Source organism: Symsagittifera roscoffensis, chromosome 1 (assembly GCF_963678635.1).
Source record: "Symsagittifera roscoffensis chromosome 1, txSymRosc1.1, whole genome shotgun sequence".
Classification (NCBI taxonomy): Eukaryota; Metazoa; Xenacoelomorpha; order Acoela; family Convolutidae; genus Symsagittifera; species Symsagittifera roscoffensis.
In genome coordinates, this window is record NC_087062.1 from 6,215,974 (window position 1) to 6,232,188 (window position 16,215).

Below are 16,215 nucleotides of genomic sequence, written 5' to 3' on the forward strand. Positions count from 1 at the left end.
AAAATTTACCGGCTTAGATCCGAATGAAGATGCAAGAGATTTTCTTGATATAGTAGAGAAAAAGATAGCATTTTCCCTAGGCACTAGACCAGGAGACGCAGGTGACGAACAAGACGCATATGATAACAGAAAAAGAGCCTTATTTGGTTCAATATTAAGAGGTCCAGCCGCTCAATGGTATCAGGGATTAGCAGCAAACTTACCTTGGAATGAGATAAGAGATCAATTCATAGATAGATTCACTGATGATAAGGATAAGTATAGGAGACGAATAAAAGCAGAAAACATAAAAAGACCTGATGAATTCATTAAAAGCTACATACATAGATTAAGCACCACAGTAGACCGTGGATGGCCTAATCCAACTTTTAATGATGATCAAAGAACAGCGAAGAAAATGGAATTCCTTGTACGCGGCTTAAGCCCGCCAGGCTTGAAACAAAAGGCTCATCAATTCCTAATTGAGAATCCACCCGCAACATGGCAACAATTAAAAGATCATATTGCAACAAAAGACTTAAGTTTTGCAGTAAGTAGTGAGTTTACTGGAACAGCCTCAAGTAGTGTTGATAATAAGTTGGAGATAGAAGGAATAAAGGATCAGCTTAAGGAGCTAACAGGACTAATGAAAGATCATAAAATAAATGCAGCTTATAATCCAAATGAACCCAGAAATAAACAAAACCATACCCGATTTTGTAAATGGTGTCGTAGGTCAGGTCATACTATCAGTGTTTGTTTTAAATACAGAGACCACAAAGATCAAAACAGAAAACCAACTCAGTATCGTGAAAAATTTTCAGACAATTATAATCGAAGATCTAGGCCTCGAGAAGAAAATAGTTATAAAAATCGATACAAGGGCTATAACCAGCGAAATAACAATTACATATCATATTCTCCGTATCCTAGACAGTTCAATAGTAGAACAAATAGTTTCGATAGATCTCGATCTCAAAGTTGTGGATCAAGAGATAGAAATTTCAATAATAGATTTAACGATCAAAATAACCCAAATCGTTATAATACTTACAACACAACCTCAAATAACTATAATAAAAATAGGAACAGAAGCAATTCTATACCCGATCGAAATAGAAGATCATTTTCCCAAGACAATTATCGAACGCGATACCAAAACAGACCTCACGAAAATAAATTCCCTTCCTAATCAAGCAAGATCCCTAGGTGATTCAAAACCATCCTCCAGAGAAAATAGTCGAGACAGAAACCCTAAAGTACAATTTAGTGAGAAAAAAATCCATGGCTATTACAGCGATGACGAAGGCGAGGAATTTACTTTAAACTAGAACAGTCTCCGCAAGATGAAAAGTCACAAATGTATATTAATCTATATCAACATCCCGTCGGAGACAAAAATAAAAATAACGGCCTTGAAACCCAATTTTTAGTAGATACTAGAGCAACTTGTTCACTGTTAAATTATGATACCTATTTAGAATACGCAAAAATACAAAAGTTGACACTTACTAAAGCACAATCCAAAACATTTGCTGTTAATAGACAAAATCTCAAACTCTTACGATATACAAATTTTAACGCTAGTTTTGACAGTAAAGGTGATTATTTTGTAAAAATTCGAGCATGGGTTGTGGCCAAGGACGGATGGAAACTTAATATATTAGGTATGGATTTCCTCCCTAATTCAACTAAATCGATCGACTTTTCAACACCAATACTAGAACTTGAAATGTACCCAGGAGTATCAGTCGCTATCAGCAATATAAAAAGCAAAAGCTATCCATTTATAAGTAGTTATCAGAATGTACTTCTGGACCAAACTATAACTTTAGCACCAAAATCAACTCGTGTCATTTCCATACTCCCAGCTGACAAAGTTTTTAAAAAAGGAACATCATTCAAACTTGATAAAGACCTACAACAAAAAGGAATATACACTTATAACACATATTGTAATCATGACAAGAAAACGTTACCTATAATGATAAACAATTCTAAAGAATCAAAGGTCATTATATCCAAAGGTTCAATTGGACAAACTTTCGAGGACATTGAAACTGATTCAAAAACAATCTACAGCGTCGCAGACAATATAGCTTTTATGGAAATTTTGTTCAACAAAAACGAACATCTTGATCATATTTTTCATGTAAGCGAGCAATCAAAAGATCAATTATTCTTCAAAAGTGCTTCAATTGGTGAAAATCATAAAAATTCAAAAAGGAAAAACAAGGAAATTTTGAAACAAAAAGAACTAGATTATACTAATAAATACGAACTAGAAACAGCTTTCAGCAAGGAATTGAAGGATCTGAAACATAAATCTGAACTAAACTCTCAAACACATTTTACAAATATACAAATTCATGAAATACAGAAAAAATTTGACAAGACAAAACAAGAGTTTCTAAAAAAATTTGACTTTACTCACTCTGACATAGACCAAAATCACCTAATGAATATGCTATTACAAAATAAAGACGTAAATTCACAACATAAATACGACGTAGGACTAGATAAGCAAAAATTCCATGTAAAACTTTTACCAAACTCTGTATTGACTAAACAAAGACCATCAAGAGTCTCATTGCATTACCAAGAAAAACTGAATGACTTACTAGACCAACTATGTAAATCAGGAATAATTAGAGAAATGGGAAGTAATACCGAAATGGGATCAGAATTTATTAACCCACTTATAATACTTCCAAAAGGGAACATAGTCAAGCTCGTTATCGATGCGAGATACCTGAACTCAATAACTAACTTAAGTCGTTATTCATGGCCATTAGAACCAATAGGATCGCTCATCACTAAGCTAAAAGGAAATTTCTTCATCACGAGCGATTTATGCTCAGGATACAATCAAGTACCTTTAACAGAAGAAACACAACAATTAACAAGCTTTGTAATTGGATCAAAACAATACACTTTTAAACGAGGTTTTTACGGATTATGTGGTCTGCCAAAATTCTTCAGTAGAATAATGACAATACATTTTGCACCCTTAATAAAAAGAAATCAAGCAGTAACCTATATAGACGATACAATAATGCAAACACAAACGGTAGAAGAAATGTTCGATATCATTGCTACATACCATGACTTATTAAGAAAATCAGGACTAAAAGCTCAACCAGAAAAAAGTACTTTTTTGAGAAGAGTACAGTTTTTAGGACATGTAATAAGTAAAAATGGCATACAACCAGTCAAGAAAAAGGTAGACGATCTCAAAGCATTGAAATCGCCAGAGAACAAAAGAGATGTAATGAGAGTGTTAGGTTGTTTAGGATTTTATAGTATGTATATAAAGAATTTACATGGAGACTCAAAACCTTTCTATGATTTGATACGGAATGATAGTTTTTAAATGGACACAAGATCATGAAAAACTATTTAACGAAATAAAAGAAAGAATTAGCGCAGATACAATTTTAGCTATACCAGACACAAGATATCCTTTCCATGTACACGTAGACTCATCATCAATAGGAATAGGTTCAATATTGGTACAAGAATTCCCAGAAGGAAAACGTATAATATCCTTTAGTTGAAGAGTATATAACAAAGAACAAAAAATGTCAACAACAGCTAGAGAGCTTTGCGGTGTTGTATCAGCTCTACAAACATACGAACACTATTTATTAGGTTCACCACATCCAATACATCTCTATACTGATCACGAAGCCTTGATTTACCTTTGGGGAAGAAGAGGTAAACTTTTCCATAGATATTTTAGATACCAATTGGTTATATCACAGTTCCAAAATTTGAAAATTATTTGGACCGAAGGAAAAAACCTAGCATTCTCAGATATTTTAAGCAGAAATGTAACAACTAAAGATTTAGACAAACACCAATTAAAACATAAGAAAATTCCAAAAGACAATTTATTCTACGACAAAATGGCTACGAAGAAAACTACTTCATAGTACATGATACCGAAAAAGGACCCAGCGACGAATTTTTTCCTGTCATTAAGCAAAATAAGAACGGTGTAACTAGTTTCAAAATAAACAACGACAAATTAATCAAAATACCCAAGGAAACAAAAAAAGAACAAATTTGCTCACTAACTGATATAAGTTCTTGCTTTATAAAAGGTTCAGCTATCAACCAAGTTAGAATGATTCAAACAAAATACCAAATAATAATGCAAATGACGAAGAATCAGATCATAACTACTCCAAATTGTCCTTCGAATTAAACACTAACCCAACCCAATTTGGGGATTATATGTCAAATTACGATATTGAAGACCAGTCCGACCTCCTACACTTTGAAACGATTGATGAACAAGATGAAATCATTCAAGAATGTTTGCTAAACGATGAAATTGCACTATGTGAACAATTAACCAATAAACTAGAAAACAAACAAATTGCAACCAAACTGCCTAACGAAACACTTACAAACAAGGATAACCTTACTCAGATTTTCACTAGTTTCAACAACCTAGGAAAAATTATAGATTTAAACACGGAACTTATTGCCAGAGAACAAGACACCGATGCAGTCATAAAAATCGTAGAATTAGTAAGAAACAAAAACAAAGTCTACATTATAGACAATCGAAAGCTTTATCTTCATATCTAAACAAATTTGAAACATTATTATTATTAGGAAATATTCTTTGCATCGAACAAACATCAGATAATCCCGAAGTGAAAGAAATTAAAATTTGTGTACCTATGTCACTTTTTGTAAAAACATTTGAATTGGCCCTTACAGATCAATTAGCAGGTCATGTAGGAAAAGACAAAACCATGGCGAATATAAAACGATTTTTCTTTTGGCCAGGCATGTATAAATGCATAACCCAGTTAATAGCAGGATCTCTTGACTGTCAAAAAAATAAACATAAACGTCACGATCTTAACCAAGCACCGTTAGAACAATGGACGGATACAGTACCTTTCCCGTTTCATACTGTATACATAGATCATAAGGGACCAATTAATCCTACATCAAACGGAAAGAAACACTGTTTAGTTGTGGTAGATTCATTTTCTCGATTCCTCCAAGTATATCCAGTAGCTAACACTACCGCATTTGAAACAATAAAAACTTTGGAAAAATTTATTCTCACATTTGGTATTCCACAAAAACTAGTTTATGATAAAGGAACAGCTTTCATCAACGAAGATTTTACTAGTTGGCTTCATGAACTAGGAATAACACATGCTCCCAGAATCGCATATTCAAAATGGACAAATGGTAAAATGGAAATACAAAACAAACATCTAGGAACACATTTTAGAATTTTCTTCGATCAAGCAAAGGGAAATTGGAGTGATCTAGCTGCGAAATTCGCTTTGGCTCATAACATCACTATCGACGCAAGTACTGGATTAACACCATACGAAATTGTTTTCGGACAAAAACCTCAAATACCAATCTCTTTAAAATTAGGATTACTTCGAAATTCAGAATTAACGTGCAACTCTGAATTCTGTGCTAATCTCCCATTACACAGACATTCTTTACAAACATCATCAAATAAAGCTATACAATCATTATTAAAACCAAAAATTAACACTTCACTACTTATCCGAGAGAACCAATTTAAATACATCTATAATACAGCTTACAAGAAAAGTCTTGAAAACAACGCCAAAATCCACAAATATCGAAATAAATATAAATTAGGAAAACCCTTAGAAATAGGTCAAAAAGTACGGATGGAAAACCATTCCATAGAAATTTGCAAATCAAAAAAATTACAAGAACTACGATCAGGCCCATATACGATAACAAATAAAGTAACGAATGTAAACTATGAAATACAATTAGATTCAGATCAAACTATAAAAAAGACAGCTCATAGAAACCATCTAATTGAATACTTTCCCAATGAAGAAAAAGCAAAGGAACTGGTGAATGACTATGTTTTAAAAGAACAGTCCTACAAACCATTCTATGAAAATCTAATGAAATCAAGGAATAAAATTGTCAATACACCACTCACCAACAAATCATTTCAAAACCCAATGGGTTCATCAGAATATTTAACTGTCGAAACACACCATAGATGAGAAAATAATATAGAACTACATGAAACTGAACAAGAAAAAACTTTAAAGAATATTGACTCAGGATTTCAAGAGCACAACACAGAAACTATACAAATGCCACATACACCAGGATTAGCTCAGAGAAGGCTAACCTCAACACCTCTTTATCCAAACGACAAGAATGGTAATTATTTCGAAGAAATGTCATATATACCATCTACATCAAGACACAACCCCCAAAACGGACAGACATCTGTTCAAACGGGCTCGACAAATGACAGAATTCAGAGACATCGGCGACAACCCAGCTTCTACCAAGCAGGATTCAACTAAAAAATCTCTAATAGTCTTCACTAACTAAAAACAAAAAACTCATTTTGTAATCTGCGGGTCATCAATTTGGATACAAAAGATTATTCAAATTATGACCCCACACGTAATGCTCAATCAAACTAGTCAATTTTTTTAAAACAATGGTTTTTTCCAATAAAAACCAGCCAAAAAATTTACTATTGCTAATTTTTAGCAACTTCGCGATAATGATGAAATTTACTACTCTACTTTCAACATTTATACCACTTGTCATTCTACAGAATGATGATTTGGAAAACGTATCAAAATCTCTCAAAGTTACTCACTATGACTGTTCAAGCATGCAGGAAAATAAAATGCATGCTTTAAATCAAGTGGCCCCATGTAAAGTTAGCCCAGAAAACCTTTACACTACCGATAGCACAATTAGCGTATATCAACGGTCTTATAGAACATACGTGAACGCAGTTATGTGTAAAATTAAAACATTTCCCATTCGTTATAATTGCGGAATGTGGGCACATTCTTCCATCGTTCACAATATGAACATGATAACCTATGAAATTATTATATCACCAGAAGATTGCGAAAAAGCAGCAAAGAACAACAAAATTACAGTGAATGAAGATGGATACACCCATGAACTAATTATAAAAATGGATGAAAGTATTTTACAACACAGAAATGAAGGAACATCATTAGAAGGCGACAGTTCGACAGCATGCAAGAATAGGGGACAAGTCAAACACTATAGCTACGAAACGCACATGCAAAAAGTTCAACTCAAAGTAAATCTAGAAACAAAACAAGTACAAAATCCTTACGGTATCCCATTACCATGCACAGTACTCGAAGGCGGATGCGAATCAACATCATTAGACCCTTATGCTTACATATGGGACATGCCCGCAAATTGCGTAGTCACAAAATTGTTTTCTCAAAAAGCGAAAATGGTCAAGTACGCTAATAAGTTGGACCACCCTCAATATCATATACTGAGTGAGGGATCGGCACCCAATGGCCTAGTCCTCAAAATTCGCCTTTACAACAAGCAGCAAGAAGTCTGCAGCAGGCCAGGAGCATTATATAAAACAAATTTTGAGTCCTTGTTTATTTCTTATTCAGGCGGTTTTGAGATGAACACTGGTGAATCCAGCAACATACGACACGATGATAGAAATTACTATCAAATGCAAATAAATGAGAACGATCAAATAAGAGTGAAACCTTTGAACTATCCTCTGGGATCAGGTAATTTTTCATTCCTCCATGATGAACGTAACAATTAAAATCGAGATCCTCTTTGGCGCCATGTAGGTACCGATGAAATTGATTACGATCTGGGTGCAAAGTTAGATTACATAATGTACTTTCATGCTAAACAACTCAGACATTCTGAAATGACATTATTACAGAATCAATGTGAACTCGAAAGAACACAAATTCTAACAATAATGATGTTAGCTTTACAAAATACCAGGCTTGCAGGATACATGTTAACTGGCAACCGCTTTATGTTTTTGGACACCGACGGAGCAGTTGGCTGGCTGTATCACTGCCCTAAAAAAGTTTCACCTCTTAAAGTTCTCGAAAAATGCTTTGATCGAATACCGATCTTTTACAAGGGGCGAAAAATGTTTGTCGACCCTATTACCCGCCAAACTTTTCTTTTTGCCAACAAAATACATTGCGTTAGTGGCTACAAAAATGCCTTTCAACTTGACTTAGATGATAAATTATCTTGGTACCAATTAATGCCGGCTTCAATACCTTTCAAGACTCCTTTAATGTTCGCTCCACAAGATATAGGCCATATTACGGAATTTCCCGTATACGATTCGCGACGCGCAGGCATGTATACCCCAAAACAATTAAAAGCTTTTTGGGATAACATTATTCATAACACAGCATCAACATCTATTTTCAAAAAAATTACAAGAACTGTTCTCCAAAATGGACACATGGATTATGCAAATTCCGACGCTTTAACCGCCGCAATGGGTTTAAACCAGAAAATTTATCTAGATTCTCTGCTCTCACCGGGATTTTTCATGAATAGTTTCATCGGAACATTCGGTTTTGTTGCTTTTTTCTTAGAGAAAATCGGAATTTATTTTGCCTGTTTTCTTTTTCTCAAATTCCTGCTAGAAATAATAGTAACAACTATTAAAGCTTTGGAAATTAATAAGTTAACAAATCGTACTATGAGCTTCTGGAAGATAAAATTAGGTGCAACGTATAACCTTTTCGTTCTATCACTTTTTACTTCCATTTTCTCAACCGAAAACTCCACTCTTGAATCATCAGATTCGCGAAACTCAAGACAAAAACAAATACGACAACAAAATCATAATCAAAATATTTACCAAGAAAGCACTGCTTCAATACCTATGAAAGAGCGAAATGAGCCTGCAGTACCCTTAATGTCACCAGATTCGCGAAACGAACCTGGTTTATACCCAGACCTAAATAACCAAAATGAACATTTAGTACGGACCAATGTAATAGGAACGAGCTCTAGCACAACAATCCCTCATCCAACCACCAACAACAATACTATAACACCAATCTAAGCAACAGTTTTCTATTTCAGAATGCCCTCAAGAAAACTGTGCATCCCCATAGACTAAATGCTAGTCGATATTTTAGACAGACAAGTTCTTTTACTGATTCAATTTCCGACACTTATAAATAAACTGTTTACACGAATAGCAGCTGTTGACTTACCGCAATTAGGAACCAATAATTTTATACGCCTCATGCTAATTGTTTATCCAGGAAAAGTGATTCATGAAGCTGTCATTGAATCATCGAATCCAAAATATAATTATATCTGTTCGTTTCCTCAAAGTAACGAATCTGCTATCATAAAAATTACTTCAGAAGGAGTTCATTTTTGTGTGTGAAATACCACGATACAAAAAATTTACTTGAACACAAACATTTAAATGTTGGTAGGAATTTTGGATCGAGACATTCGTTTATTACATCAACTCCCAGGTTATGTAAACAAAGTACCAGCTTTAATAGCATCAGCAAGATTACCAAAAACCAAACCAAATGATTGTATTCACCTTTGATAATAACTTATCCTGAGGAAACTGTTCAAGAAATTGAAATTGACTCTTCAAACAAAAAATATGATTATATTTGTTCTTTACTTGAAGGAAATACCTCAGGAGTCGTCATTACCGATTTCGAAGGAATTCACTTCTGTGTATAAGTATTAAACCAGAAACAACAAAATTGAATGGATACATTCAAATATAAAATTTGGAGAAAAATAAATGTTCTTTGACACACTAAATCAAAATTTCTGCTTAATCATATCTTGCCCTCATTTCCCAAAGAAATTTTATTCCCGAGTCACAACAGCAATTTTACCATCCGTAGCAATTGATAACAATTTACACTTAATTATCAACGACTTTCACCATAATCAAAATTACGATATTATCGTAAAGCAAACCAATCCTAGATACAAAGATATTCTTCACATCTTAAAGTATAAAAACTCAGCCATATTCGAAACTGCTTGTGAAGAAATTATTTTTTGTGATTAAAATAATTGAAAATAAATGTTATTTAAACACAACAATCGTCACGTACTCCTTTACCAAATAGAAAAATCCTTCGACGCTTGTAACAGTTCATATTGTCCAAAACTTATCTTATATTTCGATTATTGTAATACTTGGGAAGACGGAACAATTGAAGTCTTCCACAACTCGCCATATTGGAACTTTTTTCTAGTTTTGTCGAATACATGCTTAAGTCATCTGCCAAAAGACATAAACGATTTCCATTCAAATGATCTCACTAACCTCTCGTAATCTGTTTATCGGGTTACCAAACCTACGTTACTCACTCATTGGAGTAGAAAAACACTCTGAAAACTTTTATCTTTTACATGTGAGTAAGGTTAACTCCAGTATAGCAACTACAATAACAGTTCCAGGAAATCACCCTAATTTCCTTGAACTAAGTCATTTTCTTGCTTTTGACAAATGCAGAAATTTTTCTAAATCCACCTACTTTCTCTAATTAGAAAAAATGATGTTTAATATCAACGACCAACCAGTTTCAGTTGTTCAAATAAAGAAAACATTTGAATTACAACCACATTTACAAGTTTACATGATAGTTAATGTTCGATACATCGAAACAAGTACTTTTGAGGAACTTAGTATTTACCCCACTTCCCGATATTGGCCATTCTTTCTTTTTGTATCTGATCACCCAGAGTCTTGTCCTACCAATATTGAATGTGAACATTGTACCTTAGACTAGAATGATAATTTTTTACGAAGGAACCTTTGTCCAAATTAAAGGGTTCCAACGCTCCTTCATTCTAGCAGAAAATTTCAAAATAATCCCCATTTTTATAATTCATGTCGAAACGCTTTATAATGGCGAACTACAAAGCACCATTATTAAATCAAGCAATAAATACTGGCATTTAATACTATGTCTTGCAAATAGCCTAACATTTCCCATTCCCTGCGATCTAGACCAGATTGAATGAGCAGTGAGAATGACAACTGAATGTCCTATATTTTTGGAAATTTGCGATCAAATGAAAAAATTACATAAAAATTTACCTCCACAACCACCACATTTAGTTTGCGTTAATTGTTATAATAAACTCAAGCTAAGAGCTAGTACACCATTCGCAAAAATTCCTTGCCCCACTTGCAGGCAGATTATTCATGCAATTAATATGACAGAATACGATGTCTGTAATATCTGCAACCAATTAGTGTTATCCAGAAACAAACGAAAGGGTGAACATATGATAGTTAAGCACCCTTATATTACTGTATGCAATAACTGCATTGAGAAATGCAAAAACATCTGCCCTATCTGTTTTTCAAAAATTGCTTTTGATGAGTTTTGGGCATAACTTCTTTTTATACAATGGCAAACGGATGCCCTGTTTGTATAGAATTGAAAACAACCCTTCAATTAAGAAAACTTCACAAAAGAAAGTATCCACAACCCTTTCATTTTATTTGTAATGAATGCTACATGACTCTTAAATCCAAAACTAACTTAATTTTTGACAAATTCTTATGCTCAATATGCCGCCAGGATGTTCACGTACTAAATTTCGAACAAATTAACGAATGCCAGACCTGTAAAGGCAATAAAAAATGAATAAACAATTATGCTGTTTGTTTAGGAAGTTGCAAAATGTTCTGCTTGGTAATGGACATTGATTTTGTCCTTGATTATAATCTCCTCGTCCAAGTTGACGGTTACCAAGCTCGCACAAATCGTATTTATATTCATCCCGATCAACAGCAGTTGGATAATTTTTGCAAACGTTTTAGTCCTGGCTTCCACGATGAAGAAAAAATTTACTGTCAAAAGCAGCAGTAGATTTTTTAATATTATCATAAATGCGTTCAACAAGGACGAAGATGTTATCGACATCAATTTCCAAACCTCCAATCGACTTATTCTTTAATCTTTCCTTCTTTAAAAATGATTCAGATAACTTTACCAGCTTTTATATGTAAAATTTTTCAAGCTTGTTATTTTTATTTCCAAAGTTTTCTTTATGTTTCTCAACCCATTTTACAGTACTTTCGAAAAACCATTCAACAACCCACTCTTGAATGCTCGATTTGCTACTTACCAAAATCCAAATTCAAGAAACAACATAATAACGAGCCACATCATCCACCACACTTTATCTGTATAGACTGTCATGAGCAAATTGTAGCTCATTTTTCTAAATATGGACAAATTTTATGCCCCATTTGCCAAGTCCCAAATTATACCCAATCACTTTCATATTATTCCCCTTGTTGTTCATGCGATAGTATGGTTAAAAGCGCAAATTGGGGAAATACCCAGACCCAAAGTATGGCAAGCTATCAACATCTTACTGATTGCCATCAAGGTATCACTATTTGTACAAGATGCCTCCCTAATACTGCAAAAGTTTGTCCCTTATGCCATCCCTTGCGGTTTTTCCGACCCCTGGAATTAAATCTCCACACTATACGATGTCCTTATGCAATTCCTCTACACTCCTACATTTGGTAAGGCCTCAACCCTTCAGTAATTTTCTCACAATTTTTATATCTTTATAAACAACAGTAAACACAAAATATCCTTTAAACATGCTATATTATATACTATTTACCCCCCCCGGTTTTTTCTAGTCCCTTTTACCTATAAAAGGGTACACCATGGTAAGCCTGTGGATGACCCCAGGTGGACATACATTTAAGATTAGGGGTTAGTTAATGCCCAAATTTCTATTTTTTTGCTTTAACTACATTTGCATTTTTGCTTCAAGTTTCATATCTGAGCTTAACTCAGTGTTGTAAAGTGCTTTATTCCTGTGGTTAATAAACACCATGATCGTTTTTCTTCATTTGTTTTCCGTGGTGGGTTTGTGTGAAACCACAAGATTATATTTTCCACCTTTTATAAATATACAATTTTACACTTTGTCCTTCATTGTTCAAACATTTGATAATTAGCCTTAATATCCGAATGTAATTCGGGATTTTGAATATTTGGTCATTTTATATTGATGTTTAGCAAAATGGAGTATGACCCAATTTTAAACTGGAACTGCAGAAATGCAGACCCAGCACCAGAGGAGTTTAAAAGAAGGCTGCCTCTCAGGAAGAAACAACGAAAACATGTAGCAGTACAATCTTTGTCAATGGACGACGGGTTAAATAAGAATCTTCGGAGTTTTCCCAGTTTGACTCAAAGATTGGAACTGCAGAAGTGCAGAGAAGCCAAATTGGATACGGAAAATCCAAAATTTATAACGAGTTTGAAGTACTCAATAAAGCAAAATTATAACAGATGGAAACTGCCATCGTTTATTGAAGTCGTCAACTCAACGACAATGGAAAAGGCGATGATGCCTATCGAGTTCATAATCCAGCAAGAAGATGTTATAAAGAACGAAACCAACTTCTGGAAATTAAAGAAGAGGGAGGAACACGGCTACATCCTCAAGGCAGGAGGCACGCAAGTCACCATCCCGTTTGAGGGAATAACTGCCTTTCCGAATCATGTAAAAAACAAACAGGAAGAACAAGAAGACATTCAAGAACTTACGGACGGAATGAGCTGACTGCGAATCAAGAACAAAATCAAAAAGAAGAAAATCGTGAAATTGCAACAAAAACTCGAGGCTTCACAGAGGAAGATAGCGATCCTCAGATCATACAACGTGGAGCTAGAAGCCGGAAGGAAGCTCTATATGAAACCTAACCTATCTTTATAACTTTTTCATTAGATGTTCTTTTTAAATTTTATAACTATAGTATTTAACCATTAAAGTGTTTAAATTTCCACCATGGTAACTGTAAGAATCGAACAGCTAAATTTTCTAAAAAAGGGGGTGAGTTGTAGTATTGAGAAATACTACACAGACAAAAGACCATTGTCTTAATTGTATATTTATGGACCCAATTCTAAATTGGAGCGTGCCATTTAAATTAAAGCCTCTTTTCACTAAATCAGATATTGACTGATTTACTCTTATTAGGACTACAAAATCTTGTTTTGAAAATCCACTCCTTTTTAAATCCTTGTCCAATTTTTCTCATTTTTTCATGCTCAATATTTTAAAAGGGCGGCGATTATTAATACGTCCCTTTTAACTTAACTTGAAACAAACTGGATAAATAATTAGCAGTCTTGCCGGCTGCACTGAAATTCTCCTTGCTTTGATTAAGCAGAGATGCACCTGCAATATGATGCATCAGAGAGAGTAATATGAATTTTTAATCAGACAAACTGAAGGCTGTGGTTTTTATCAAAGAGGACTAATAAGTTTAAGATATTTGATTTGAAAAAATCAAATAAAAACTAGTTGAAAATTCCCTTATAAGAAAGGGAGAACAAAGGAGCAGGTGAAACCTGAATAATTAAAGATTGAATCAGCCGCCGGTTTATGCTTACGAGCAAAAGGACTGGCCTGAAATCTTCAGTGTTTCATTTTGCTCAGTAAGCAGCAAGTTAGATCTTTTCAGTTAGACCTTTTCAAAAAATAAATAATTTTTCTTTTCTGCCTTTACAGTAAAATTAAACTAGCCTTTTTTCACAAATAAAATAGAGAATAAATTTTCATTTCAAGTTCGATAAAATTCTAAATCGAGATACTCGAGATACCCACACCTGAGGAAGTCTTGACTACAAGTACCCAAAGGACTACGGCAAGACAAAACTGACAACCAAACCAGAAGTGCCAAGTGGACAAAATCAAGGGCAACCCAAGAAATACTACTCAGTCATCGACCTTAGTAAGAAGATAAAATATTGATGAACAAAATAAGATTAACTCAACCTCACCTCATAGGTATATTTCTTTAAGCTGTTCGATTCGTTTATATAATCTAATTACCCAGTGCTTTGTATTTAACCAACTAACTAATTCATACTTTTTCTAACTATTGTTTCTACTCTACTTTTTGTCAAGACAATTTGACGATTTAAGGTGAGACTTATAACTTAGGATAAAATTACTAAGCATTCAACCAGCAACGATCGCTTAGTAAAGCACTTAGGAAACGAGGTGAAACAAAACTTGTGAAGCCTCAAGCTCACTTTCAAGGGCCACCGGATACCAACGCATCACAAGACCAAAGTCCCGAAAGAAAACAGAGAAGTGAAAATGGGAAAAGCTCAACCTTACAAACCAGTGAGTGTGGTAGATAAGACCAACGAGAGTGGCATTTTTATTTGCGACTTAGCTTGGGAAAAAAGTTGCATGTTACTATCGCAATATGCTTCGGTTGTCTAAACCTGTAGAATGGTTATTTCGGTGTCGTTTATTCTCCGCTTAGTCTATTTTGTATTCCTCTATTTAGATCAAATCTCGTCGCTAATAAATTTTCAGCAAATTTTAGTTTACCTCAAACGCAGAAGGTAAAGAGCTTTTATACCTAGCAGTCTTAGATTATTCTCATACAAAATGGTTTTTGCGGCTACGTTAATTCACGAAAAATTTTCATCTTCTCATTTCTGAAATCTCGACTCTAAAGGGAAACTGCCACAATAATTTTATATATCATTAATTTCGATGCTAATAAAATTTTTATCAGCACGTTACAGTTTAATTTTCAAATCAGAAAGTAGAACGGACCCTTTATTCCTAGCAAACGTTTCGTCCGACGTAAGCAGTTAAATTTTTGCAGCTGAGAATCTTGGATAAGTTGAGGGAACTTTTCAGGAGTCTGTTTTTTATTTTGCTTTTTATGTTGCTTTTTATTAAGAGACAAGAGTCACAATATATGCTAGACAAACTTAAATTTCCAATTTATTTGAGATCCTATTTGACGCAAACTATTTCAAATTCTCAAAAAAAAAAACGCGCAACTTCGCAGCTTCAATCGGATTGGCTAATAATGGTGGGAGGCTAACTGAAAGTTTGATACACGACCCAGATACAAGATCTTATATGACAGATGCAATCGCGCATATAGCAGATTAAATCGTACCGATCAAGTGTAAATTGACTCATACGTGGTCTAATTTACTTAGCGAGTTGTTGTTGAGATCCCAGTCTAAAAATTGACTTAGGAGTAGTTTGATGATTTTCACAACTTTTCGACAAAAAGGTCAAAATTTACGCGTAAAAAAAACAGATTTAAGCGCATTATCTCCGTAATTACAATAGCTTTGAAGCTAAATTTAGGCGTGAGACCGACTATGCTTTAAGGTTCTGACCATGTGAAGACCGACTATGCTTTAAAGAATACCATGTGAAGATCGAAAATCCTATAGAAAATAGCATGTCATCTACTGTTCTGGTATAAAAATTAAGTCTTGTTAGATTCTGATCGGACAAAAGTGTCACGTAAGATTCTAAGAAAAAAATGTATGTCTTCTAAAATTTAGCAGAAAATTGTGTCTTTTAAGATTCTGA

General features: G+C 34.1%; 1 protein-coding gene across 1 annotated transcript in view; it reads left to right on the top strand.

The window, feature by feature from the left end:
• The window catches only part of LOC134843901 (uncharacterized), a 681,357-nt gene that overhangs the window by 349,249 nt on the left and 315,893 nt on the right, over positions 1-16,215 (top strand). The window lies entirely within an intron of this gene.